At 37.0% G+C, this 17,513-nt stretch overlaps 1 protein-coding gene across 5 annotated transcripts in view; it reads right to left on the bottom strand.

Annotated features, from left to right (window-relative positions):
• Positions 1-17,513, bottom strand: part of RAPGEF4 (Rap guanine nucleotide exchange factor 4) — a 169,480-nt gene that overhangs the window by 113,650 nt on the left and 38,317 nt on the right. The window contains exon 1 of one of the 5 annotated variants that reach the window (XM_072418346.1): positions 2,403-2,676. The exons of the other annotated variants lie outside the window; for them this stretch is intronic. The gene's annotated coding sequence lies outside the window, so the exon portion shown is untranslated. Of the gene's footprint in view, positions 1-2,402; positions 2,677-17,513 lie in introns of those variants that run through there. 5 annotated transcript variants of the gene reach the window in all.

The following is a 17,513-nucleotide window of genomic DNA, read 5'->3' as shown; positions in this document are numbered from 1 at the left end:
CAGATAAACCCTTACATGACCAGAGGTATTTTGTGACTTCTTCATCTAAACAAGAAGCCTTTAAAGGTAATTTATAGTAAATTTGTAAATAGTTCTAATATGAGTACAAACAAATAAAAAAGGCTCCATAAAAAGTTTCAATCAGAGACAGAAAGTCTGAGGGCAAACAGCTTCTACTGTCCAAGCTTTTTACCGGACCCATAATACTCTCTGAACCATGTATGTTTCTGCTTTCTGTATTAAAAGTTTTTAACATATTAAATAACATTTCCCGACATACAACAAAAATACCAGATGTTACAATATTTTTAGTTTGTTCTATTTGAAATAATACTAAAGTTATAATTCTGATACAAAACATTGTGAACTTATTTACAAATAAATTTGAGGCTTTTCTCAATGTTGCAACAAAATACATTTATAAACAAAACTAATAAAATAAAGAAGTGTTTTTTATAAATGATAATACTTTAGGATGTAACATGGCATTCAGCCCCAGCACTGGCAGAAATGTCAGCATTTTCTCAGCGTTTATCTGGCATTTAATCAACATTTACCCAGCAGTTATTGGGCGTTCTCACTGCTGGGTAAATGCTATAAGGGGGTGAGGAAGCAATAGATGATCCCGGGTCATTTCCTGTATTCTGTACCTCCAAGGCACTGAAAAAACACCAAAAAGTTGATATATTTTAAAGGCCTTTATTGGACATTTACTGTCGGCCCACCACCACAAAGACTGCATGCAACAGTTTTCTACCATTACTCTGTGTATGTTCTTTGAGATTTTTCTTTTAATACAATTAGTCTGCTGATTGCTTTTAGATAATTGGATATGAATTGAATTAGATATTGCTGATTTTCAGCTATAATATTACAGATCACTACTATATCACATATCTTAGTTATGCTAATCATGCAAAGCCAGAGTTTCTTTTGGCAGAATTAGATCTGTCAGATCAGCAGTATTTTTCAACATGTATGTAGTGTAATGGTTCACCTTATTGGAATTCATGAGAATGGACTGTTAAGGCCTTCACTTTTGTTGCCAGCGAGTTTTTTTGAGAGAGATCAGATCTGAAATATAACTTGATTATGTGTGGCCAGCATCAAGTTCACACTCCTTATTGATTGATTGCAAAAGGTGACAATATAACAAAGGGTATGGAGCAGAATAGGTAAATTCAATTACTTTTTGTTTATGTGCTGTGATTAGGACAAATACCACATTCTTGTTTTGTTTTAACTAATATTTTAACAATCGTCAAATAAAAAATAATGTTCTGCGTCTCTATGACAAATTCAAAACAAAAAATTCTATTTCTTGCCATGATACATCATGTTATATAATCATTATGCTATATCATCTTGTTTCCTATAATTTCCTAAATTCCCATGAAACAAATTGTATACAAGACCAATAAATGACAAGCATTGTACATAGACTCAGATTGGTTTGGTGTCCTATACTAAGTTAGCCATCTTAAACAGCAGGTAAGACAAAGTAACAAGAAACCTTTAATTGACTACATCAATGAAGACAAAGAGCTTTCAAGACAACTATTAGTATTATTTGTATTAATATTAATAAGCTGTATTTATATAGTGCCAACAAATTAAGCAGCATTGTATAACAACTATGGCTTCTTGGCCAAGCAACTGGTTTGGGGAACATTTAAATTTGAGACTTTCCTTCAAAAAATGTTTTCTTCTCATAAACAATTGATTCCTCACCAAGACTGACCCTGTAGAATAGTGCATGTATATATTTATAGCAAAAGGGTAAACCAAGTGTTTATCACAATATATAGCAAACTTACCCTTATTCTAATCTTACGTAACAGATACGTTAACATAAGTGCACATATAAATAACCGACATGAGGATGAAAATAATACCCTGTAACTTGTGACAGCTCACAGCTTATTTAAAATCTACCCAGTACCTGACAGATGCAAGGAAAACAATATTTCACCAGCTGAGCTATAAATGCCAGTCATCCAGTGAGTAACTTATCCATTATTTAAAGCTTGCTATCCTGTCTACAACCCTCTATTCTACACCCTTAAAAAGTAAAAATAAAATTATTTTGCATTCTTCTTCATCATTTGCTAAATATTTAGGTGTGTTCCTAATACATTACCAAAGGGAAGGTGTTCTTCCACTTTAATTAACTGCAAAAATTCCCAGTTATATCTATCTATCTATCTCTCTATCTTTCTATCCATCTATCTTCTCCAACAATGCTACAATGTTGCAGTTAAATCAGGTGCATCAGAAATGATCAAGAAGAATGCAAATGATAATTGATAACATTTAATAATTTGTTCTTTATTAAAAACATATACTTTATCAATAAACCATTCCATAAGTTAATAATAAAAAAAAGATACACTTGAACTTACAGTAGTGTCTGTTCATAGTTGCAGTTTTAGAGTAAACCCCAAGGGTAACCCTTCATGTGCTCCTGCTGCTCTGCCAACAACTGTCATCCAGGCACATGGTCAGATTGTGGCAGATTTGCCTTTTGCCATGCATGAGAATATTTCTGATTTCCCTGTCTTGTCTTTCAAGAGGCGATTAACAAGGCTGCCTGTGCGGATGCATCCAGCTGTGTGCTTCCTTAGTGCCTCTGACAATCCAGCCAGCACATTCTATCCAGGGCTTCCTCTACAGAGCAATCTGTGAACAGACACTCCTGGTCAGGATGCTACACTGGATACAGCTGATCCTCCCCTTCCTATCTCACTGTGCAGAGCAGCAGCAGCACAATACAGAGGCAGCAGGTCCCTCTGGACTGTTTTTTTTTTCCTGCATGTCTAATCTATAGTGTTCTGTAGATGTTATCAAATGCAAACATAGCTTAAACCAGCAGTTCATGATAGGTGCATCAACAAGCTACAGTTAGCAATTTACAGCTTTTGTTTTCACACTAGATGAAGGCTTTATCAAGGAATAAAGGGCAAAAAAAAATTTTTTTTAGTTTTTAGTATATGCTGGAAAGGTATGGCCATGCAAGGGCCATCCTGTACTGGCACCACTATGCCAGCCGCAGGACCGCTATGCCGAGCACAGCAGGGTAGTGAAATACTCAACATAACTACAAGCAATACTGATTTAAAATGGGCCTTAAAATCACCTGGAATGTTCTTTTATTTCTCAGGAACTTTATATTTTAAGGTCTTTGAGTTTGAGTTCCAGGGTCTGTGATTCTGGTGTGGCCATAGTTGGGGGTCCCCATTCTTGCTTGTGGATTTTACCCCATCTGCATAACAGTCATGGCTTTCCACATTAAATATAACTAAAAGCAATGAGGGAGTGCTGGTTGTTTATTCTAAAAAGAATATTCATAAAGCTGCACTAATCAAATTGATATGCAATTCATTTTTTTTATAAATAGACCCTTAAATAGTATTAACAAAAGTTATCATGGTGGTGTCCTGCAGATTTGATATGTAAGCTACACAAGTATAAAACAATGTACTTTTTTGTAGTTTTTGCATAGGTCTCCCTGCTAGATATCAGTACGGCCAGTGTAACATATTCATGTAATCCTACTTGTAAAGACAAAGAAAGTATCAATAAAACAGACCTATGGTGGGAGCAAGTGATCCCATGTGGCTTCCAGCGCTCTGATCATAGACTAATTATTGCTTTCCACTCTGGTATTTTACAGCCTTTACCCACTGGCAGAGAATTGCTTGGAACATTCCTAAACTTGTCACTGTGCCTATAAATGTGCAGGTCATACTGTTGCTTTTTATATGGAGCCAATCAATTCATTCATTTGGGGGTTTCATCAACTTTAACTTAACTGTAAAACATTGGTGACAACAATGGCTTTAGTTGTGGGCTGTTCTGAAATGCTGCAAATACTTATGACATTACATAATATTAGAAAAAGCCCTGTAACATTTCTTCTTATACATAGTCTACTCATTATAATTTTCTTGCACTTATTATAAAAAATATTACAATATTTCCCAGGCATTTTCTAAAAGGGCTCCAGAATAGTGCATTTCTCCAAGTCCTACACTTCTCTGAGAAGAATAGTAGAATGTTGATTGAAAAGGCCTCCTGCCGACTGCATCCATTGTACATTTTCTACAAATCATTCAAGGTCCAACCTAATCAATGCAGGCACAAAAATGCTAACTCGCTAATCTTTGAATACCACAATCAAAAGTGAAGAAGAAAGAACAGCTAAAAATACTGTTTAAAGGGCAACTCATTTTTTTTGTAACCAAATTGGTTATACTGCCAAAAGAGAAGTGTCCACATTAGGTAGATGAATGCATAGATGGAAGCTGACAGAGTCCATATAAATTCCGCATCTGTGGCTGGATCACCATCTGCTCAGTGAGGACAGAAATGTAAGAGACATTAGTGGGCCCCCAGCAAAACATTGGATGCTCCCCCTCCTGCAGGGCTGTTGCTATTATTGTAACAGATGTGTTGCAACCGGGGTGGATTGATAAAGCAAAACTATGAAAAATGGTAGTTGTTGCCAAATAGCAGTAACTGTAGAAGGGGTTATTGGGAGAATTAAACCTAAGCCTACTCTGTTTTGGTTAAAGACGGCAGGGGTCACACTGTATGTAATGTACCGAGCACTGGGGTCAGGTGTATGAAACATACAAAGTGCAGGAGTCAGGTGCATATACACTTTGCATTATAATTTCACCACTTCCCTTTAAATCAACAATATCCCTCTGCACACACACTGCATTCCCATACTGTATGCACACATGTAACTCTTTACCTCTGAACTGTGCTGGTGTAGGAGCAGCAGTGTTTAGGAGAAGCAGTAAGACCCATAAAGCCTGTCCAAGGCCCTTCTCCTCCTGTCTGTACAGAAACAAGGATAGTGGTGATGTTGGGCTCTGGGCATTAGGTTAGAGCATCACAGCAACTACTAGAACAGCTGAGGTCTGAAACCCCTGTGCCCAGGCCCTCCTCTGCAATTGGGGCTAGTCATTACAATTATCTACCAGAGAAACCTCTGCAATTGAAGTTTGACCTGCCTGCTTTATTTCACACTTTCTATACCAAAGTCCCTCTGTTTGGGTTCATGTCCTCTGCTAACCATCCATGGACCTTCTAAGCAGAGGGGGACAAGGGGTACATCAGTACCGAGCCCCAATCAAATGAGCTTGAGTTTTGCAATACTGGAACTTTTAGATGTTGGGGAGGGTGACCCAGGAAGGTAACCCAGACATTTCTAATGGGGGTCCAGCTGATAGGGCACCAACATGTTGATGCCTGCAGATAATATCACCAACATTTTAGGTTAAATGTTGTTTAGCATTTCTCCAGGGACTTATTTTTTTTTCATTGTTTTCATTGTCTAATCCTAAAATATAGCAAATTCTTAAAAGCTCTAGAAAACTCCCAAATGGTTGAACTAAATTTTAAACTGTGAGCTCCCTGCTCCCTGACCCCTTGTATTTACCCAGCCTAACTTATCAATAGCTTGTCTGCTTATAAGGACTAATGCATTTTCAGTAATCTACCACTCTTTTAGTTTACGTAATAATTGTTGTGTTGCTGTGTAATGGAAGCATCACATATCTTGTTCCATCATTGAGTAATAGCAGGTTGTAAATGGACTGCAATTTCCCTCTCTCCAATAAAACATGTGCTCTACAAGTCCTGTTTACACAGAAATCAGCACTGTGGACAGCAACTGGCATTTAAACAAGCCAAGATCACATTCGTAAAACGAAGCAGGACTCATTTACAGAGAATTACTGGAAACTGGATGATGAAATCCAAAACACATATTCATTAATATTAAAAACTAAAGAATTTGTATTCACACTGACAAGTATAATTAGGAACAGTGTGGTACACCTGAAACTGTCACTTCTGATGGACAGTGTAGTCTGCATTTAAAAATACAGGAAGTTTTATTAAAGCCATGTGAAATAAAAAAAAAAAGAATGTATATATTTGAAATGAACCACACACAAATACAAATTGCATTTATTTTACTATATTGATTCCTTAAAGTGTTGCCCCGTAAAAGGAGGAAACAGGGTTACCAGAGATGGTGGTTGGTGGCAAATAGCAAAAGTTAACAAACTAATTTATCAATGAGCACATTTTACATCACAAAATACAATTTATTTAGGCAAAAGGTAAAATTACAATAAGCAGTTTGGCAGTGCTATATAAAAGGTATGATTTCTTCGCTCGGACTGCAGAAAAATTTTGATTGGAGGTTATGCTCAAGACGAAAACACACTTTTTACACATCAGACGCAAGCATTTTGTATGGGCACTGCCACAATAGAAAAGACCAGCTTCCTCCTGCCACCCATGTAATATAGAAAAAACACTTTTAAAGAAACAAATAAGGGTCCAGGAGCACGCACATCCCTTTTATTTCAGGAAAAAATCAAAAAAGGATTATTGCCACTGATATACATAGTATCTGTTACCTTCAAAGTACAATACTAACTTCAAAGAACGTATCATGAAACAACATTTCAAAGGTTCTGCAGTCTCTGGCAGAAGATCTCAGTGGGCTCATTTACATGTTAACACAAATTACATATGAAACAGGGGACTTGAATCTGCAGCAGTGACAGCTGAAAAAAGGCGAACGTACATACTATGACGTATGACAACACAGTGAGAGCAAGTGGATAGAACTTTGTAAAGAGACCACCCTAAGTAAGCTATCATAAAGAAAATAAGAAGGTCCTTCTGCAAATCAAAAACAGTTCCTCTATATTCAAATTGGCATTTCATTTTTTTCATCTCCAAAATCTCCTTTCTTTGATGTCCCTGATTTTCAAAGATCCAAACAAAAAGGACACAAAATTCAGAAATTGGTGAAAAACATGTTTTCACTGACTGGTAGACCAATACATTTTATAACTTTTTTAAAATCATAAAGTTATAAAATAGTGACAGGTTGGGTTTGGTGGTCTGGGTCTCCCCTTGCATTCTTTGGTATTGGCATTCTATGGTAAGTGCACTGGTGATATCTCAATGTCATAGTTCTCTGATTTTACCCAGGAATAATTAATAAATCACCCTGCCTACCTTGGGGTCCCTCCACTCATCTATTAGCATCCTCTAAAAATAATATATAAAAGAGTAAGGCTATGTACATACGGGTGATGATTCTCCCGATACAAATGGTTGGGCTTGTCTCGGACAAAAATATGTACAGCTCTCCTCTGGTGTCATTCATGATCTGTCCTGACGGATCTGAGAACGATGGAAGGAGAACAACCGCAATAGGGAAGAGCAAAGCGGGATGCCACTCATTCGTTCCCCCCCCCCCCCTTCTTCATAGAACAGAACAATGCTGTGTGTACAGTGCTTGTTTGTTCATCTGTCACTCTTTTGTTGCTAGAAATGATCCATAAAAAATTACACAATTTATATAATTTGCAAAAATTGCACTTGTGTACGCAGCAGTAAGATCCCATTTAAGGCCATGGTAAGTTTACAGGCTCATTTGCTCAAGAGCAGATACCCTACAAATGCACCCCTCAGAGATACCAGATAATAAGCTATCCAGTAGTTTAAAGCTACGTACACACTTCCAATTATTATCGTTGGAAAACGAACGACGAACGTTCATGCACGATATATATGAACGATCGTATAGCACCGATCCTGCACATAGAGTTAACGACACGATCGTTCGTAGATATTGTACACACAATAGATACGATCGTTTGAGCGATAGAGGAACTATGTGCACGACAGGAAAGTGAACGGACGTTCGTTCATCACGCATGCTCTGAACATGGACGATCAACGAACGACCGTACACACGAACGATGTTCAACGATCGTCGTCCAATCCGATCCGTCGGTCGGGTCGTTCGTTTCCAGCGACTTTCCTCGTTCGTCGGCGTCGTTGGTTACTTTTTTACGAACGATTTTTTGCCCAATCGATCGTTCGTCGTTCGATTGGAACGATAAAAATTGGAAGTGTGTACGCACCTTAACTCTTTGGCATTTACCGAAACAGATATATGTGTTTTGAGTGCACTGAAGCTTGGTGCATGCCTCCAGTAAAGAAATGACAGCCAATATGGGGCCTTGAAGTGGAAGGGGCCCCAGTATTTGGGCTTTTTTAGCCATAAAAAAATCTGTGTTTAGGTAAGAACAACACATATCCATTACATTGATCCCCTATGACATTTGTAATCAAGCAGTAGACACTGATTTGAGGAAGGTCACATTAATTAATTCTGAGTATTTGTATTTTAAAAGCTGTATGAAATAATTCAGATAGCATTACCTATATATAGTTCACCTTATGTTCACCCTAAGCATCTCCAATTCAGATCACTATATGTCTTCTTTCTGACCTCATCTGGAACTTCTTTTTTTGCTCCTTTTTCTGCTAAGCTAAGGTCTTTCTAAAAAATACTTATTAGTATAGCCAAAATCACAAAGCACAGAGAACGCCACATTAGGCAATCCAGCCAAGCTGAACCATAAACATGTGCTGTACAGATGAGGCAACACAGAAGTATAAATTTATGTAGACCATTTACAATAGGCTAAATGATTATGTAAATAATGTAGACAAAACATTTATCATTGTTCACATGAAAATCACAGAGGCAAATCAATTACGCAGTTTAACATTATTAACTTTTTTTTAAATGAAACTAGTTTAAATACCTAAATTTATGTTGGGATCAACCTCTTGTAATCCCCTATTCAGTAGCACTTGGACTGGGGCAGGGAGGTGCTGCACTAAGTGCCACTTATGTGTGCTGCACAGGTTTTTGGGAGCAAACTGGGCAAGGACTCACAGATGCCACCTTTACCAGGGTAGAAGGAGCTGAAATGCTGGGCATTTGGGTAACCATTTCATATTTACCCAGAGTCTAAAATTGTTGAAAGTTGACCAAGCTTTATTATTTACCTGCATAAGAGAAAAGTCAGGTCATCGGTCTGGCTGTATTATTTGGCAGAGCTAAGGGCAAAGGAGATGATATGAAACATAGAAAAGTAGTGTTATATATACAATTAGAAAATGTATTTTTAATATTAGCATTATATGATTTTGCATGCCTCCAAAGTAAATCTGTAAAATACAAACATGTATTTTCTGTCTTCTCTGATTTAGCTGGAGTAACATGTCATTTTCCCTGTAATTCCTGTGCATTGCCCTTTGTTTATTGACTTCAGGAAAGGAACAAATGGATTTGTAATGTTTTTTTCCATTACAAACACAATGATAAAATGGGAACGGTACCTGGAATTTTCCTAGACATCCTCTTTCGTTCTGAGAGAACCCTATCTGAATACATTCTCCAAGTATTACGGCATTGTACATGTCTGCAACCACCAGCCCTGTGAGACAGTACAGTCTAAAGATCAATTATCTGGTTCAGCAAAGGAACCCACTGAATGAGGTGTTCACTTACAGGTCTGCTATGTTAAAATGCTATTGATCAGTGGTGGTTTCATTGTACCATGCCTTTTATCAATCCAGGACCCCTCATTTTAAATGGATCATTCATAAGAGTTCAGTGCACACTGATATTTGAATGTTGCTGCTAATATAGGTCTATAGAACAGGCCTGCACTCTCGAAAGAAGTCTTTGAATAAGACTAGTCCTTTCAAATTTCTTATATCACGGGGGCAAGATATTATGGAAACAATGCCTCCAGGTATTTGTAGTGTACCTTATATATATTGCCCCTGAATAAAGTTCTCTAAGACTGGAAAAGGTAGACTCATGGGAGAACCTGGGTAATCCAGCAAACTTTTAATGGAGGTCTGAAAACATTTATTAACTTATAGCAATTTCAGGTTTGCTGGATCACCTAGGTTCTCCTATGAGAGTCTATCTTTTCCAGTCTTGGTGAGCCTTAATAAATCAGGCTATTCGGATTTCATCAGATCAAAGGAAAACTTTTATTAACAGCCATACAAAGGCTACTATTACTAATTACCTTCTAAAAAAAACATAAACACTTGCAAAGCTGAAGCTTGCTTACTATAAACAAAACTGAAATGCAGAAATTTTATGAAATCCTCACAATTCTTTTTGGAGTCTGCAGTCCTGAGCACCCACCCGTCTTGTTTCAAACCAATGTTATAGACAGCATTTAAGAGAAAAAACATTTTTCCTTAGACACGGTAGTGGGTTACAAACAGGATCATCAGGTAAAAGTAAAGCGAAAAACTACTGCAGCCACCACATGTTAGTATTAGTATGCTGCAATATCGCAATTCAGTTTTATTATACACTTTAAAAAATAATTTGTTGAATTCTTTCAATTCAATGTAAAATAAACAACTTTCTTTGTATATATTGCGCTACTTGAGGCTTTTTAGTGACTGCATTGTATGTTCTAGTTTACAAACATTTTCTAAGAGTTGATTTCACTCATTTAAGGAAAGCCTGTTTAACTTAATTCTGAAAGCAGAAGAATGAAAACAAGTATTTTCCTGGCAGCTGGAGCACCTTCTGCTATGTAATTGTGCAATTGTGAAAATTGTCTGTATTGTATTTACATGTTTTCATTATTGTTTAGTATATGTTAACATACAGCTGAGAACAGGAAAGCCTGAAGGAAATGAAGGCTGTGTAATCCTTTATGTGAGACAGTTCTTATCAAGATGGCCAATAAAATGGCCATAGATATTAGACTCCAGATGGATTAGCATATAGAATTAGAATCCCCATTCTTTTTTTCATGGATTACTAAAGACATACTATATTGCAAAGGACATCTTAATCGCTGCCAAATCCTGCTGCAATCAGCTGTATCAAGTCATCTGATGTCTATGTTAGTTGTTATCCTATGATAGTTAGTCTAGGTTAGTTGTCTACAGAAAGAGCTAATTTTTGTTTGATGCAAACTGTTTTGCTTGTTTAAGTAACCACATGGACCTAAAGGATGAAGAAGACAAATCAGCTGGATTTAGCAATAGGATTTCAGTTAGAACTAGGGGCTTTCGTAACAGGTAAAGCAAAGTATAGATCCATAAGGATGTGCTATGGGAAGAAGGCTAGACTAGACTTGACTGGAGGTGTTGGGGGTTAAATGAAGGGTTCATGTTAAGTTGACTTCAAAGTTTAAGCAGCCGTGTAAAATTATTTGATGAATGCAAATTTTAGTATTTTGCGTGGGTTATGAAGTTGCCCTTAAGGTAAGTGGAGTTACAGTCAACAAGTTAGCCTAAAATTATTCTCAACATCATGAGCAGTGGGTACTAGCTACTAAAAACCACAATGATTCTTTAACCTTCCTAGCGGTAACCCCAAGTGTGACTCGGGGTAGAAAAAAGTTGCTGAAAGCGGTAGGTAACCCCGAGTCACACTCGGGGTAGGTAAACCTATGGGAAGGTAATTAAATACAGCCTTACCTGATCTGTCGGCGTCCCGCGTCGTCCATCTCTGCGATCTCTGTTCTCTTCCTTCTTCTTTCGGCAGGCTTCTGCACACGATGAGTCACCAGGGAAGTTCCCGGTGACATCGGTGCGTGTGTACGTTGCTGGCGGGGCGGGAAATTCAAAATCCATTTGTATTGCATTCAATACAAAATAACTGTATTGAATGCTATACATTGGATTTATATGTGTAAAAGCAGTACATTGTTTACAAGAACAATTATTTTACAGAATATATATTTGTATGAGTATAATATGTATTTTTTTGAAAAAATTTTTTAAAAAAGTTTTTTTAAAAAAAATATATAGATTTTTTATTTTATTCAATGTATTGTTTTTACATGATTTTGTATTTCAAACTTTATTATACTCTATACTAATTATACTAATACTATTATATTATACTGTAAAATACATTTTCATGAAAAACAATGTACCGCTTTTAGACATATAAAACCAGAAAGAAATGAACCGCTAGGGCGGTTGAGGAGATTTATGAAAGGATGTAAGGTATTAAAAAAGCACAGCACGTGTCTGGGTGGTATAAAAAGATTTAACAACTCTCTAAATACAATAGCACTTTAATGATGGCAATTTAAGAAACTGTAGACCATACAGTTTTAGGGTTGTTTTGTTACCACTCTTTGGAAAATTAAGCTTATCCAATCCCAATTGCTATGAACCCTACACCATACAGTATGAAAAAGGATTTTTTTTTCATTAATAGCAGAAACTTCCTTAATGTTGATCATATAGTGTGTAAATTGCTATACTATTAATGCTGTTTATCCTCAACACATACACAAAATAAATCAGGAGGTTTTGGACCAATGTCATTGTTCTAGGCACATATAGGTATGAATTTTTTTATGGTATGAAACCTTCTATATGAAAACATCTTTATTTAAAAAGTGTTTAACATGAAAGTAATTGTACAGGAGACAAACAATAGAAAACACAATGCCCAACAGGGGAGAGCACTAGCCTAAGATAAACTGTCCTTTAAATTCTTTTTACCAGAGTTCCATCTCAAGCATCTACAAATATGCTGTTTTCTGACTGTAATTGGGTCAGACACCTCAATGACTTAAATACTAAAACAAATTCTGCATAAGTAATTCTTTCGGCTATGTTAATCTGAGTTTTGCTTATCTCTTTGGACATATTCTAGAACAGACCATAGTTCATTAGCCTAAATGAAAGGGTTATGAGCATAGCTTTTCCAGTGGTTTATGAATATGAGAATAGCAGATGGAGACATCCGTTGTGTTACTTAACGGCAAAATGTGTGTCTTGTCCTCAGAATGGAAAATTTATTTTTGCCTGTTTTTCTTAATTAAATGATACGATCTGTTTATAGAAAGACGGCAATTGTTTCCAAATGGGAATACCTAGCTAGATTCATTAGTTGGTCATTTATCAACATTGTATTGCTGCTGAATTACATTCCTAGTCACAATAAACAGGTATTGAAGATCATTTTGTACACCTTTTTTAAATATATTTGCTCTACAAATCTCTTTTAAAGGGGATCCAGGTCACACAACTGTTTCTGGATTCTGTGTTTCTCTGTGCTGTGCAGCATGTTTTTAGCATACATATGAATTGGAACCACTTGTTCCCTTTTACAGAATAGGTTAAAGCTATCAGATGTAAAAATGAGTAGTGTTTTTGGAAGCGGTTGTTCACCCCCCCAGTCTAGTAAATGAGACAGTAATGTTTTTGCATATGAATACAGAACTAACACAACTTTAAAATGGTAAGATTTTCTTGTTCTAATATATAGAAAAGGTTGCACTGCTCCAGTCTATGAGGACTGCACACACACCCAAACTTAATTCTGCTTGTTTGCTGCATGTTACTTGAATGGTTGTCCATTATTTAGCATGTTATATAGACAGTGCAGCAACATCATATCTACATTCTGAACAACCTCGTCCACACCTAATTTAGGGACAAGCAAACATTTATCACTTTGTCATAATTATCACTACATTTGTGTCTTTCTTGCAGTGCTCCCTTAAAATTCATACATTTGCTTTCAGGGTTATCAAAATCTCTAGTATCCATAGACCTGGCATGCAGCATAGTTCTACACATTTTCTAATGCACAATAAAGCCTTACATGACTTCCATTACCAGAAACTGCTACTCTCACCCCAGCAAGTGGCTGTTGTATCCCAATCTAATCTCACATGCCCACTGCTTGCTGCATCCATGTATTTGATAATCTTGTCAATGGGTTCAGACAATAATACAAGTATATTCAGAAAGCAAATACTTGCTACATTTAACCACAAGGTACCTAAGGACATACACTTTGTGGGACTGGCAAAACTCTTTCAGGTTCCCAACATTCTTAAACGTGTCTGAAAAGGGCTGACACAACAGATAACACAACATGGTATGCCTCCTTCCCCCAGTACCCATAATGGGAGCATTGAGGAAAAAAGGACTTTGTAAATTATTTCTATTACCAGATAGTTTCCACTGGTAATGGCTGACAACATCATGTGTAAAAATAGGAATTGCTTACTGCTTAAGGAATCCTTTTAACCTCTAGCACATTGTTCCTCAACCAGGGTTCCTCCAGAGGTTTCTTATGGTTTCGTAAGCAATGAGCAATTTGTGACTCTCAGGTCAGTTTAAGTGACACCTTTTCTGGCTGTAAGGGTGACATTCTTCCCACTGGCCACCAATGTAAGAGGCATTCTTCCTTCTGACCACCACACTAATGGGCTGTGAGCTGTGGATATAGTATATATAGTACGGGGTCCTTGAAGACCTGAGAGTTACTTCAAGGTTTCCTCTAGACCAGTGTTTCTCTACTTCCAACAAGGTAGAGAAACACTGGACTAGAGGAACCACAACTGATCTAATGTGTGGCCAGTTTTAGTTATTTGGGTTGTGTCACTGGTTGAACAAACAGCACATAAGGCATGGACTATAACATTAACTGTAACCATGTGCAGAATCGCACTGCCTACAAATCATGAAGGTTTAATTTTTGTAAATAAGCGACCAGATTTATCTTCACCCTATACACACAGCCTTTTCATTCACAATCAATAAAATATTCCAGTCATTGGCAGTACATGGCTGTTACTACTTACCTCTCCATTTGTAGGGATCAAAGGAAAAATATTCTTTCATACTGAATCCCCTAAAAGAGTGACATGCAGATACGATCTTCTCTTCCCTATAGCTGCCTCGTTCTGTTGATTTTAAAAGCTGTGCGTCACCAGTAAAGAACACCAGATAAGGGCACTGCATGATTTTGTAAAGGTGTATTTTGTCCCGATGTTTGTGTAAGGTTTCTACTTCCCACAATTTCCTGGCTCCATCACACATTTGTCTGGGAAAAAATGAGAACATACTGCACCTTAACCCACCACATTTTCCATGAAACCTTGTTAATTAGATACAGCAAAAAAAAAACTTACTGTAGCAGAAATAGCTTTGGAAACATCTTCAGGCGCACTCTGTTACTATTCACAGCTTTCCTTGTGGCCTGGGGCTATATCCAGTACAGAAACAATAGACTTGCCTGAACTGAAGCCTTATTATATTCTCTTGATGAAGAAAATAAAATTTCTCTTCCATGCAGCTATCTCGGAAACAATGCTAGTATTGATGTGTTAAAAATAAGTCAATCACAGATATCGCGGTCGTTTTGCCTTATACGGAAAACTATTTGTGGTGGGGTTTTTTTTACACCAGACCTGCAAAGGAACAATAACTCATGTTTCATATGTCTCAGCAGAGAGTTATATGTCCAGTACAACTTCTACTTCACTGCTAATTTTCAGTAATGTAATTGAGTATTTGAGAATAAACCCAACTTTTATGAAATTACTCTCATGGTAGACGAAAAATTGATTCATGGGTCACATTGACCCAAGACAGTTAAAATAATGTTCTCATCTTTTTCAGTTATTGTATGTATTTCAAACTCTAGTAGAGTATTAGATTCCTTCTACTTCCAAATCTTAGGATCAAACCCCTTGAGATATATAGATATTGTTAGTTCTCTTCTTGCAGGTGAGACTTTGAAATCTTAAAATTACTCAATAGGAAACTTTTAATCAAGTTCCATGTTTGCTATTAGGCAAAACTGAGTGTTAAGGGGACTTTACTGCCTAGTTGTGAATGACCCTTCTCAAGAAATGTTTAGTGGTCAAATGTTTGCAAGCCATTGGGGATTTATTTTTGGCACACACAAGGGGGTGGGGGTGGGGTGGGAGGGTCACCAACTACCAAAAGTGAGTTTGACACACTTAGGGTCTTAGCACCTTCCAACTGCTTTGGGAAGTTTTACTCCATGTTTAGTCATTTCAAGTGTGCCTTAAAGTTGAACTCCAGACAGATATCAAAGATATACATTTTTACAGCAGTGTATTCATTACATCAATTAATATTTTTTTTGTTTGAAGACAAGCAAGGTATGCTATTTTTCGTAGCATAAACCTATTGAACTGCCCTATACCGCACAACTTGTACAGTGTTTCTTAACCTTTTTTACAAGGGGCCTTTGGAGAACCCCTGCTCCAATTCCTATATGCACAACTCACAGTACATTAATGTGTTGGTCAGTGGGAAGAATACCTCTTACATTGCTGGCCAGGGAAAAGAATGACTCCTTACAAATCATTAGTGTTTGACCTGAGGCGCGAACTACCTATTGTTCAAGGAACCCATATTAAACTCTGGAGGCATCCCAGGGCTCCATGGTACGCTGGTTGAGAAACAATGACTTAGATAGAGAAGGAAAAAGCACATGGAGCCAATCATTGTACATGACATTGCAATCAGCATGTTGACAAAAACAGAAAGCAGGGTGACAGAAATGAGAGTTATTCAGTTTGTTGCTCCTCATTAACTGCATTATTGAAATACAAATACACACAACTGTATTTTTAACCCAGTGGGCAAATCCAATGTGTGTCATTATTTACTACTTCACTTGAAAGATAATCATGAAGGCTTTGGTAACTTAGCGTGCATCTGTAAAGTGACCTGATCACTGGTTTATAGCAAACCTGCACTTTTTTTTATTTAGGGCAAATTAACAAATTAGCTTTAATTCTTCCATCTTTAGCAACATATACTTATCTTCATTCACTCTCCTTTGTACACCACTGGGAGATTAAAGAAAATACTTTACACTTAACGTATAGAGAAGCATAAGACTCACTGAGCCTGATTCATTATAGCTCTCCAAGACTAAAGAGGATGCACTTTCATCAGTGAAGCTGGGTGTAATGGATTTCTTAAAAATAATTTGTTATTTGTCAGCTAATGGTTTCAATCCTGGACCAGATCCATTCCAAGTTTGCTGGATCACCCAGCTTCACTGATGAAAATGTATCTTCTCCAACCTTGGAGAGCTTTCCCACTAAGTCCCACTGTATGTGACACCACCAGTCAGCAATGTTACGTTTTATATCTATGACCCTGTGATATGTAGACTTGTACCTAAAACACACTTTTCCTCTTTCAGCAGATGAACAGAAGGGCATAAAATAGGTATATCCAACTCAGCTTCATAGGCAAAATGCAAATTCACTTTTAACCAAGCAGCAGTTGTGACCACTGACTTTGGAACAGAATCTCTCTCTCTGCAAGAGATTAATTACTTAGCTTGGCAGACAGCAACCTGTTATAAAACTGATGAGGGAAGGAATCACCAGATTCATTCTCACTTGGTAGACTTTCCCTTTAAACAGTAGAGTAATTTTGTAGCATAAAAGATCTGTTGGTATATTGCTATTTTACATGTATTTTTTAAGACATGTCTCCCATTTATTACATGGTCTTTGAATTTGCTTTTCCAGCTGCTAACTTTAAAATCATATAATTATATATGTTCTTAATTGCAATAGCCTTAAAAGCCTAGTTTAAAAAGTAAATTTCTATGTCCGTGCAACCTCAGACTGCTGTAACATGTCCAATTAGGAAATCTTTCGGAATACTTATAATATGCAGATTGTGCCTCAAAGGCAGATGTCAACTCCCTGTGGGAGCCAGTCATAACTCAATGGTGCAGAGATAATGAGTTGCCATATTGTTGGCCTTTTTCATTGTCAGTAGATAGTTTACCCACTTGGCTACATTGCTGAGAATATAAAGGA

Source organism: Pyxicephalus adspersus, chromosome 7 (assembly GCF_032062135.1).
Source record: "Pyxicephalus adspersus chromosome 7, UCB_Pads_2.0, whole genome shotgun sequence".
In the NCBI taxonomy this organism is placed as follows: Eukaryota; Metazoa; Chordata; class Amphibia; order Anura; family Pyxicephalidae; genus Pyxicephalus; species Pyxicephalus adspersus.
This window is presented reverse-complemented; position numbering and strand designations above follow the sequence as displayed.